Genomic DNA, 10803 nt, shown 5'->3' with positions numbered 1-10803 from the left:
AAGCATTTTCTTTTCGACGCCTACACCTATGGGAAACTTCGTTTTAGGGTTCGAAATAATAAAGGAAAAAACCAACCCTGGCTTAAAGAAGGGTAAGGCATTCGTTTGCATCTCCCTGGTTTTAATGCAGAAAGACTGTCTCTTTGGTAGAATACGCAGGAACGAATTACTCATCGATTTTCACTGTTGCATAGGTCTCCACCAATCGACAAATGGTTTCATGTCGCGGCGGTCTGGGACAGAAACGCAAACGAGGCTTACTTGTTTCTTGATGGTCAAAAGGTTGGGACCCAGGCTGTGCCGAGCGACATATACTTCCAGGATATAAATTCCTATTCATTTTATGACATTGGACTAAAGAGGGACGTTGCTAAATCATTTAGGGGATATTTGAGAGACTTGATGATTATTGGAAGAGCTCTCACTGGTGAAGAGTTAACTAGTCTTGCAGGTCAGAATCAAAATTCAAACTAAAATTTGATATGTAAGGCTCATACAAGGTAAATGTGAATAAGGCGGAGTGAAACTGGAAAAAACTTTACTTCATACCTCGAGTTACATGTAATTGCCATTAGACGGATACATATCGAGCAATTCGACATGGACATAGTGCATTGCCATACTGTTCACATTTAAATGAGGGTTTGAATGGGGTCGCTGGTTAATCATCTCTTCCTTTGCTTCTTTCTAGGTAAATAAACAATTACCTTTGAGGTTTAAATTTCCCTCGATTTTTTTGGTAAATTTCTTTATCTCGACTTTCAAACAATTACTTTCATACACATAACATAGCTCATTTTATCTCCTTTTACGTTAAAAAAGAAGGTTTGTTTTTTTTGGTGCATTGACCATTTTCACATCTTCCATAATACACTTTGTTTGCCTCCCCCACCTCCCACCCCCCTCCCCCCCCCCCCTAAAAAAACTGCGTAGGTAATGTTTACAATTTCTCTTAGGACGACTGTATGGCCCAAGACAAATTGAAAATAATGCTTATGCAAAATTGGGAAATGTGAAAGTGGCAAATTGCAGTTTTCCGCTCTAAAGTAGAGACATCCATTCTATTATCTGTATTAATCGTTTGTAGATCCCTTTGAGTCCTTTGGTGGAGTATGGATCGGTCTGAATGACGTCACCAAAGAAGGAACTTATCGTTGGTCTGACGGTAGTCACGTGACCTTCACTAAGTGGGCTTCCAACCTACTAAACAATCAGAATGGGTACCAGGGCTGCGTGAGAATGACGGTTGATAAAGGGGCCTGGCACGACACTAGCTGTGAAAAACAACTTCCTTTTGTTTGTGAAAAGAAGACCCGAACTGTTTGTCCACTTGAACCGATCAAGTTACAAAATTGAAACTTAATAATTTTGTGTCTAGCTTTCTATAAAATCTTTTAGCTAAAAAAAATTGAAGAAATCAATCATGGTGTTAACACCAAGAGCACCTGTTGTCTAGCTGATGTCACCATAGCAACAAACACTTTTAAGTGTTTTTGGTTCTAAGTCATTGAGCAGTATAGTTTCACGTGGTGCTATTCTAGAAGGCGGTACATTAAAAAAAACTGAATTTGAAATTGCTTAAAGTTGAATTATAGTGGATTGATAACCCTGACCGTAAGAAGAGAATTGTTTGGAATAATCAAATTTCAATTTTGAACCTTGGGTGTATTTTACTATTCAAATGAAAGCCATTGAGCAGTACCTTCATGGTTTGGTGTTAACTAAATCCTAATTAGTTTTCCACCTGAGCAATAAGCTTTAACAAATTAAATGAATAAAAACAACTCAGTGAGAAACTAACTTTCAATACAAATTAAAGAATTTCGCATAAATATTAAACGAAACTATTGCGTTGTTTTTTTATAAAGTAGAATTAACTGTAGTGGACGAAACCATTGTGCGTGTCTGCCATTTAAAATGAAAGTTATTGAGCAATACAACTTTGTTACGTATTATTACATCATTATTAAACGAAGTGAAGGCGTTTGACACGCTATGAACAATATGTCTTTTAGTGGAAGAGTGGATAAAATAAATAACCCTGGTTGTAAAATAATCACAGCTCAATTGCAACGGAGAATTAACAATTTTTTTCGGGGGTTGAAGCGGAATAACTAAATCCCATCCGCTTTGGCCTGTCCAACACTCCACATTCACACCCCCCCCCTCCCCCCCCCACCCCCCCCCCCCCCCCCCTCCCCCCTCCCCTCTTCCTCCCCCTCCCCCCCCACACCCCCCCCCCCCCCCCCCCCCCCCCGCCCCCCGCCCCCTCGCGCGTCCGGCCCGTCGGCGTCCCTCCCTCCCTCCTCCATCCCCGCGGTCACAGCGCGCACCTCCTGGTGTCCGCGCCCGCGGCGCCTCACTCGACTCTGGGGGGGGGGGCCCGTCATGACGTTCCATCATTCCTACATCCAGTTCACCCCACCCGAAATTTTTTAGTTAAAATAGTAGAAATTCAAATGAATGTTTTCATGAACAAAGCTAATTATGTATTGTAATAAAGAAGTAGAGAAGACGAAACCTTTGCATCGTGTCCAGCTGCTGTTTTGCATTGAAAACTTAACTGTTGAATCGTTTGTTTTGCTTAACTTATTAGAACGCGGCATGTTATGAGCGGAACTGAAAAATGAAATTGCTTGGGAAGAATATTGAATTAGTTACCCTGGTTGTAAATAAAGAATTACGACTTTTACTTCGGAAAAATGAAATTCTGATGAAAGTGGATTTAAAATATTTAATAGTGAAGAATTAGTCACACGAACGCAATAATAACAAAATAATCGAGAATAAAATGTAAAAATAATGGAAAAATAAATACATTTTTATTCGTTCTACCCTCCCGAGATTGTTAATAATCCGTATTCTTATTTAGTCAATGCATGGACCAGCTCACCACGAGTCTCTCGTAGCTCAGTTGGTTAGAGCGCCCAACCGGTATCTGAGAGGCCATAGACTTTGTCCCACGCTCGCGTTACATTTCATATTTTCTCGTATTCTTTAAATTTACAAGTAATCATTAGAAAACAATTACTTTGATCATTTGCTCTGGGAACAAACTATCTAAGACAGCTGCGAGTCCACATATAGGTGATGTGTTGTGTTAAAAGAGAATGTGTCACAGCTTCCGAACATATCGTGAAAAGGAATATCGTAGCCGCGATGTAACTTTGAACGATTCTGTCCAAATTAACAGCACCGTAACTTTGATTACCCTTCAGTGGCCTCGAGAATCATTTATTCAGCTATCTTCGACGTTAAAAGGAAAGGTATGAAATATGTATTGTTTATTGTAAATTTCTGTCTTTCTAGGAAAGTGAATTTACACTCAATTTTTTTGAGAACGTGTACACAAGATGTGAAGCTAAGCGTCTAAAGCAGTACATTTGCAAAGATATGGGTATCCAATATCACTAGCAATGAAGAAAAGGAAAGTTGCAAAAGATATTGCTCTTGCTGCACAACGTTAACGTAAACAGCCAGTTGTTTACTTAGCCGTGCTGCTACAATCTTGAACTACAGGCGTACAAACGATTTACTTTCCGAAAAGCGTACAAACATGCACGAAGTACCTTCGCACATAGAACAACCGTAAACCGTAAAAGAATTGGTGGAGTAGATAATGTCACATCCTTTTTGACCTAGTCCATTCGTGATTGTGATCCTGACTAATGGCGGGCTTAGCTTTTTTTGTCAAGATGGAAAAAACAAACCGAAAATTGCGACGTCTAAACATGTTTTATTCGAATTTGGAGGGTTCGAGAAAATGTAAGATAAAATTAATTAATTGACTTACTTCGCGGATCTCCTCCCCTGATGAGAAATATAGCGCGGAAAACAAAGAGACAATTGTATGGTTTTAAACTAAAATACAATTTGTTGGTTATCTTTTGTAGTGTGTTAAGGTTAAGGCTGCTTAGTACGAGGTAATTCAAATAAACACTACTTGCTGCTGCCACCTTATTCTTTTTCTTTGTTTTCTTTTCGTTTTTCTTCTTTTTTCTTTTTCTTAGCTACCAGCGATTTACTTCTAAATGTGTCAGGCTTCTCCATCAATTCACTGGTGGTGATACTTGCTGTCTATTTGCAGAATGAAGTGGATAGCGTTATTTTGGTTGCCTTTCATCGCTGGATGCAGAATGACAAAGTTTGTAAAAGAAGAAAATGTGACCCTACAGAATCACGCGATCACAACTGTTTCGGCCGCTGACCCAATAAAATGTCGCTGGGACTGCGTGGACACGCCTCTGTGTTTCTCTATTAACGTGCGAAAACTACCAACAGGACGGGTCACGTGTGAGCTTAACAATTCCAGCAAAACCGCTGACCTACAAGATTTGATTCCAAGCGCCGGAAGTCAGTACCAACAAATGGCGGTGAGCTGATCACTTCCGGTCTCAAAATATCAATTCTCCTTAGTGACAACCATAAATGCAATTTGTATTTACGTTATGAGAATAAAATGGTTTATCAGCACAATATTGCCTAGTTAATATCAAAGTTTCATCAGCAGTACGTTTAAAATTCACATCGATGTTACTGGGAGTAAAAGGAACTTTATCCTTAGGGAAGTGGTCATAACAAGTGTACTCGACGAGGACCCACCTTGTGTAGGGGTAGGGGGGTAATGCAAGATACCACCTGTTTGATAAGCCAAATGGACAAAATATAAGTTTTAGAAAATGTTTTTTTTGTAATAAAGGACAGTCTATACACACTCGATACCTCGATAAAGATGACCTTTCAAAATCGACAACAACGCATTTACGTGCATTGAAATTTTGTTTGTTCATTTCAATTTCAGGAAGTTGAACATTGTACAGCAGAGTACTGTATCTACAAGGACGGTAAGATGTTTTTACTGCGATCACTATTCAAGGAGTTGTTAGTGAAGTTTGTACTGTATTGTACAAACTGTAATATAGTAATATGAATAGTAATATGACTGTATTGTCATATTACTATTCAGATACAAAACCAGTTCAAACTTTACTCAATTTTAAATCTTGGCTTTCATCTCATTAAATTTGAGGCAAACGCATTGCATTTATTTAAGATTTAAACATGCAAAACAGAAATTGAAAACTAAAATTATTTATTTTCTAATACAGCTCTTCCGGATGGCTGGTATAGATTTGGTTCCAAACTCCTTAAATTGTTTCCCGAGAGAAGGACCTGGGAACAAGCAAGGAATTCTTGTCAGTCGATTAGTGGAGAACTGGTGTCAATCAACCACAAGGAGGAAAATGAGTTTATTGCTCAATTACTTGAGCAAACTGAAACAAACACAACGGGTAAATATATGATCGTATATGACACCATGTGTGTATAATGGAACAGAAAAATTAAACTAATATTAACAAAAGGTCTTATCCAGTCAGCTGGTTCTGACAAGACAGGTAAAAAGGTGAAGGTAAAGTCTGCGCTTGAGCCTCGTGGCCCATCTTGGAGGGAGCTTGTCCCGATTTGTGTAGCATAAAGCGAATAGGATTATTTTTACTCCTCCCTGGATTGGATACTAGACCATCGCAGGGTTACTCCCTAGCATTAAATTTGCCGACACGCCTTTATACACCTCGGTGGAAAGGTTGTTACTGATTAAAAGGAAATGGCAACGGTGATAAAATAACTGCCAGCAGCTAGCATTATCAACAGACTTGCTTTGCTTTCTTTTAAAAAGGTAAAAAACCAAACGTCACTGGATTCTGGATAAATATATTAATATTTAGAAAAAGTCGCGCGAAGATCCAGCGACCGCATTGCTTGAAAAAGATTTACCTAATAAACACATGGCTCAACTCTATTAAGTTTAACATTATCCTTCACGGACATTTTTAATAAAATTTTACTTTAAAAAGGTAAGGACGGAAACCACATTATCAGCCACTGGACTCTGGATGGAAATGATTCTGATGTTAGGTGAGCAGAAAAAAAAATTATTTAGTGATCGCTTCCACGGGGATCTCCTGGGTGTTTTACTGATTTATTGGGTGTTTTGAGTCTTTGAGCTTCTTTGATGTGCTTGCCTTGTTTATAATCAATGTTGGTGCTGGTGTAAACCCAAGTTTGTAGGGGGTAGATAAAAAACTGAATAAAAAAGAAAGATACTTCAAATGTATTGCTCTGTTGTTTAAAAATAAGTTAATGAGAGAGCTTTCTTCGTGAACTACATCACTTTAATTAACATGACCTACGATGGACTCCACGTTATTTAGTTCTTCGTCGCCTTCAAGCCATGTGGAATACCGTAAAATTCCGGTTATAAGGCCCCCCTCCGCTTATAAGCCCCCCCCCCCCCCCCGCTTATAGGCCCATCAACCTGGAAACAAAAAAAATACATCCGGTTATAAGCCCCCCGGATATAAGCCCCCCTCTACCCGATGACAGTACTGAACAGGGCTAAATGTTGCTTTCTTGTGCGTTTTTAACTTAAAAACGTATTTCGATCAACACTCTCTAGGCTCGTTTCGAACCGTTTTTTTCCTTCCGCTTATAAGTCCTCCCGAATATAAAACCCTTACGAAGTTGTATAAGCCCAGGGCTTATAACCGGAATTCTACGGTATGCAAATGTCATGAATGAAACATAACTTTTTGTCTAGCATTTTTAACAATTTCTACAAAATGACCGCTGTGTTTTATTCTTTGAACAGTCTCTTCAATGGAGCGAGATACGAAAAGGAAGACGGTATGAAATCCTTGTACCTCGACGGATCAGGCGCGCACGCTACAACCCCAGCAGTGGACTTTGGAAATACAAGTCTCACCATGGCCTGCTGGGTAAAACTGCAGAATCCAGCTCACCAACCGTCGACTATTTATGGCTATTGGGAAGATCCAAATTCTTTTCTTTTCGACGCTTACGCCCATGAAAAGCTTCAATTCAAGGTGAAAAATAACAAAGGAACAAACAACCCATCGATTAAAGTGGGGTAAGGCATTTCAGATTGTGTTCGGCATTCGTTTGAAATTTGTTCAAAGTTTGACCTGAATGTTTTAAACGTTTAATCACGGACTCTTTTGCACTTCCCTGATTATTTTTTCCTTGACTACAGAAAGACTGACCTTAAAATAGAATAGAAAGAAATTAAAAAGAAATAATAACAAAGAAAGAATAACAAATCAGTTTGCTCTGTTTTACAGGTCTCCGCCAATCGACAAATGGTTTCATGCCGCAGCGGTCTGGGACAGAAACGCAAACAAGTCTCACTTGTTCCTTGATGGCGAGAAGGTTGGAACCGAGGCTGTGTCGAGCGACGCATATTTTCGGGATATAAATTTATATTCATTTTACGACATTGGACTGAAGAGAGACAACGGTAAAACGTTAAGAGGATATTTGAGAGACTTGATGATTATTGGAAGAGCTCTCACTGGTGAAGAGTTAAATAATATTGAAGGTCAGAATCAAAACTACTAACCCATAAAAAATGAAATGAATTGTAAATTTTGAAAACGGTAAAGTGAAACTGAAAAAAATACTTTATACACTTGTCACTTATCAACCTAGTAAAATGGCCCAGCTCACAACGAGTCTCTCGAAGCTCAGTTGGTTAGAGCGCACAACCGGTATCTGGGAGGCCATGGGTTCGATTCCCGTCGGGGACTCAGAATTTTTCTTTGTCCCATGCTCGTGTCATGTTGAATACTTCATCTTCAATACTTTATACACTGTTTGCATGTCTGATTGCTCTGTATCCATGGAAGCAGTGTAGTGCCACACTAATCACGTGACATGAGGGTCTGGATGGGTTCGTTGATTTATTATTTTCTCCTTTGCATCTTTTTGCGTAAATAACAAACTACTTTGAGGTTTCCCTCGATTTTGATGGTAACTTTTTTTTATTTTAACTCTCATACAACTACTTGATGCACATATAGACTCTTGGTTTTAGGCCATCGTATCTTGATTAAAAATATAACACAAACAGCGGTGATAAACATTATGAAAAATCGCATTTTTATAAACTTGACGTTTCGTATGCTAAGCTACATACATTTTCAAAAGTATGACCGTTAAAATTTTTGGCAACTATTTATATATTGTATGAAAGGGTCTGGAACCGAGACTGAGACAATTGATCTACAGCAGTAACTTAATATTTACATTTTGGTTAATAAAGTAACAACCTCTCACTGCCGACATTGGCATTTAAAGAAGGTTGTAGTTCATTAATGTATAAGGTCTCTTTAATCTTGCAGTGGAGGTCAGTTTTGCCTGACGCGAGGATTTCAAAATGATCCCATTTGATGTTATGGCCTGTGGTTTTTATGTGATCAGCAATAGCTGATTGATGGTCGCATTTAGTGAGGGCCTTAAAGTGTCCAGTTTTTCTGTCATGCAATCGTCGTTTTGTTTGATGCACATGTCAAAGCATAATTTATCTCCTTCTACTTAAAAAAGGTTTAGTTTGTTTGTTGCATTGCAATTGTCCATGGCCACTCAAAAGTAACTTGATTGTCTCATTCAATTGTGTATAAATCGTTTGCAGATTCATTTGGTGGAGTGTGGCTCGGTCTGAATGACGTCGCCACGTAAGGAACGTTCCGTTGGCCTGACGGTAGTCACGTGACCTACACTAAGTGGGCTTCAAACCAACCAGATAACCAGAATGTCTACCAGGACTGCGTGAGAATGACAGTTGATGAAGGGGCCTGGGACGACACTAGCTGTGGAAAACAACTTCCTTTTGTTTGTGAAAAGGATAACTGAAATAAATGGTTTTCTCAACTTAAACTAACGGAAGAGAAAGGGCAGAATTTTAACTTTATTGTTTTCTCTAAGGTTTTCTGAACCTTATTTTTTGAGTTTCTCTATGTAGAAAATAGATGACATTTGACACAATTGTATGAAAAAAAAACAAGAACCCCTGCATTCTAGGTGATATCACTATAGTAACACCATACCACACCATACCACCTGATTTGGTTGCTAAGTCAAAAGGATGAAATCGAAGGGCGTCACTATCCAATTATTTGATGTAGTGGTTTAATAGCCCTGTAGATAAAATAAAAGCCTCAAGTGCGTATAATTTTAACAAGATTACAGCTATTGAGCAGTATTTTCACGTGTTTTTGTATATATTGCTGTAGAAGGAGGGTGTGAATGTGGTTAACGACTAGCGACAAAGGGCGAAAAATATGACTGACCACCGACAAAGCAATAAAATTTTAACTAACTATCGACATGAGGACCCTCCAATTCATACCCGACTAGCGACAAAGGGCGAAAAATATAACTGGCAACCGGCAAAGTAAGAAAATTTTAACCGACGCGTGTGATCTTTCAAACAGAAATAACAAACTGTATCCCCGGGAGGGACTCCCATATGAAAGGGACGAGGATGCTTTTAGGAAAACTTTCACTAAACCTTTAAAGGAAACAAATCTGGGCCCTTACTCAGGCTTTTTGAACCAATAAAACAAATCATTTGTCATGCCTTATCGATGAAACCAAAATCCATAGTTTACACTCCTAGGCGAGATGGTGAGCATCTCCGTCCCATCCATATAGGAGTCCCATCTCCCGGACTGTAACCTCAGATGTTGTTAACTAAATCTTTTTTTTAGCTTTGCACGTGGGAATCCTTAAGAGTTAAGGTGGCATTGTAGTTAGAATTTCACTTGATAATAAACGATTTCGAAGCTAATGCGTTGTTTTTAATAAACTAGAATAAAGAAGTGGACAAAACCCTTTTTGTGTCACCACTTGAAATGAGAGTTACTGAACAATAAGTTCATGTGTGCTGCTGTTTGTAAATTAAATTTTCATTTGTTTGTTTCATAAACTAAATTCTGCATGAAAATTAAATGAGGTGATCGAATAAAGTAGGGCTGACGTTAAGAATAAAACTGAATACAGTTAACTTTTACTATAACTAACTAATTCGGGGGGGACCACAATTTGGTGTCCGCAGTAGAGAAAGTCCATAGAAGCCGGAGTTATTTTCAGTAATTCTTAATTGTTCGCCGGGACTTCAACTGCTGTCCGTAATAACAGGGTGTCTATTAAATGAAATTGTTTGGAACAGAATCATGGATTTAACCCGGTTCGCAGAGAAAGAAAAATGTGTTTTTCTTTGGAATGAAATTTTGAATACGGACTTAGAATAGCCAGTAGGGAATAATTGAGTTTCACAAACTAAGGAAAATAATAGAATAAGCGGGTAATGAAATAGTAAACACTTTTTTATTCCTTCGAACCCTCCGACTCCCCTCTTGTGCTTGACCGTATTCTTTGAACGAGTAAGTTATTGTTTTGATTTTTAGAAAAACAGTAAGCCATCATTAGATCTGGGAACAAATTAACTAAGACAGCTGTGAGTCCACATACAAGATGATGCGATGGGTAATAACAGGATGTTTCACAGCTTCTGAACATATTGTTGAACGGAATCGTAGCATATAAATGAATGTATCAGTCTTGAGAAAACTCAGTACAAGTCATGCAAAAGAAAATAGAAGAAGAGCTCTGTATCTGTGATTAACTTTGTTGTGAAGTTTAAAATTATCACAAGAAGCATTGAGTTTCATGCAGCTACATTTTAAACACTGACGAGGAAAGGTATAAAACACTTTGTATATATTGTTTGTTTTTATTTTTGCCGTTGCTTGGGAATTTCTTTTTGCACTCACTCCAGCAATATGTTTTAAAACATTCGTAAAATTTGTGTAGCTGAGAGTTTATAAGCACCAATGACAAGGTAATGCATGTTTCTAAATAAAAAATGGAAGTTTGCTGAAAACCAAGCTCGTCGAGCCCCAACAACTGAACAGAAGCTCTTGAAATTTTATTTTGTTATTGTTA

The sequence above is a fragment of the Oculina patagonica genome, chromosome 14 (assembly GCF_052425735.1).
Source record: "Oculina patagonica isolate OP01 chromosome 14, crgOcupat, whole genome shotgun sequence".
Taxonomy (NCBI): domain Eukaryota; kingdom Metazoa; phylum Cnidaria; class Anthozoa; order Scleractinia; family Oculinidae; genus Oculina; species Oculina patagonica.
This window is presented reverse-complemented; position numbering follows the sequence as displayed.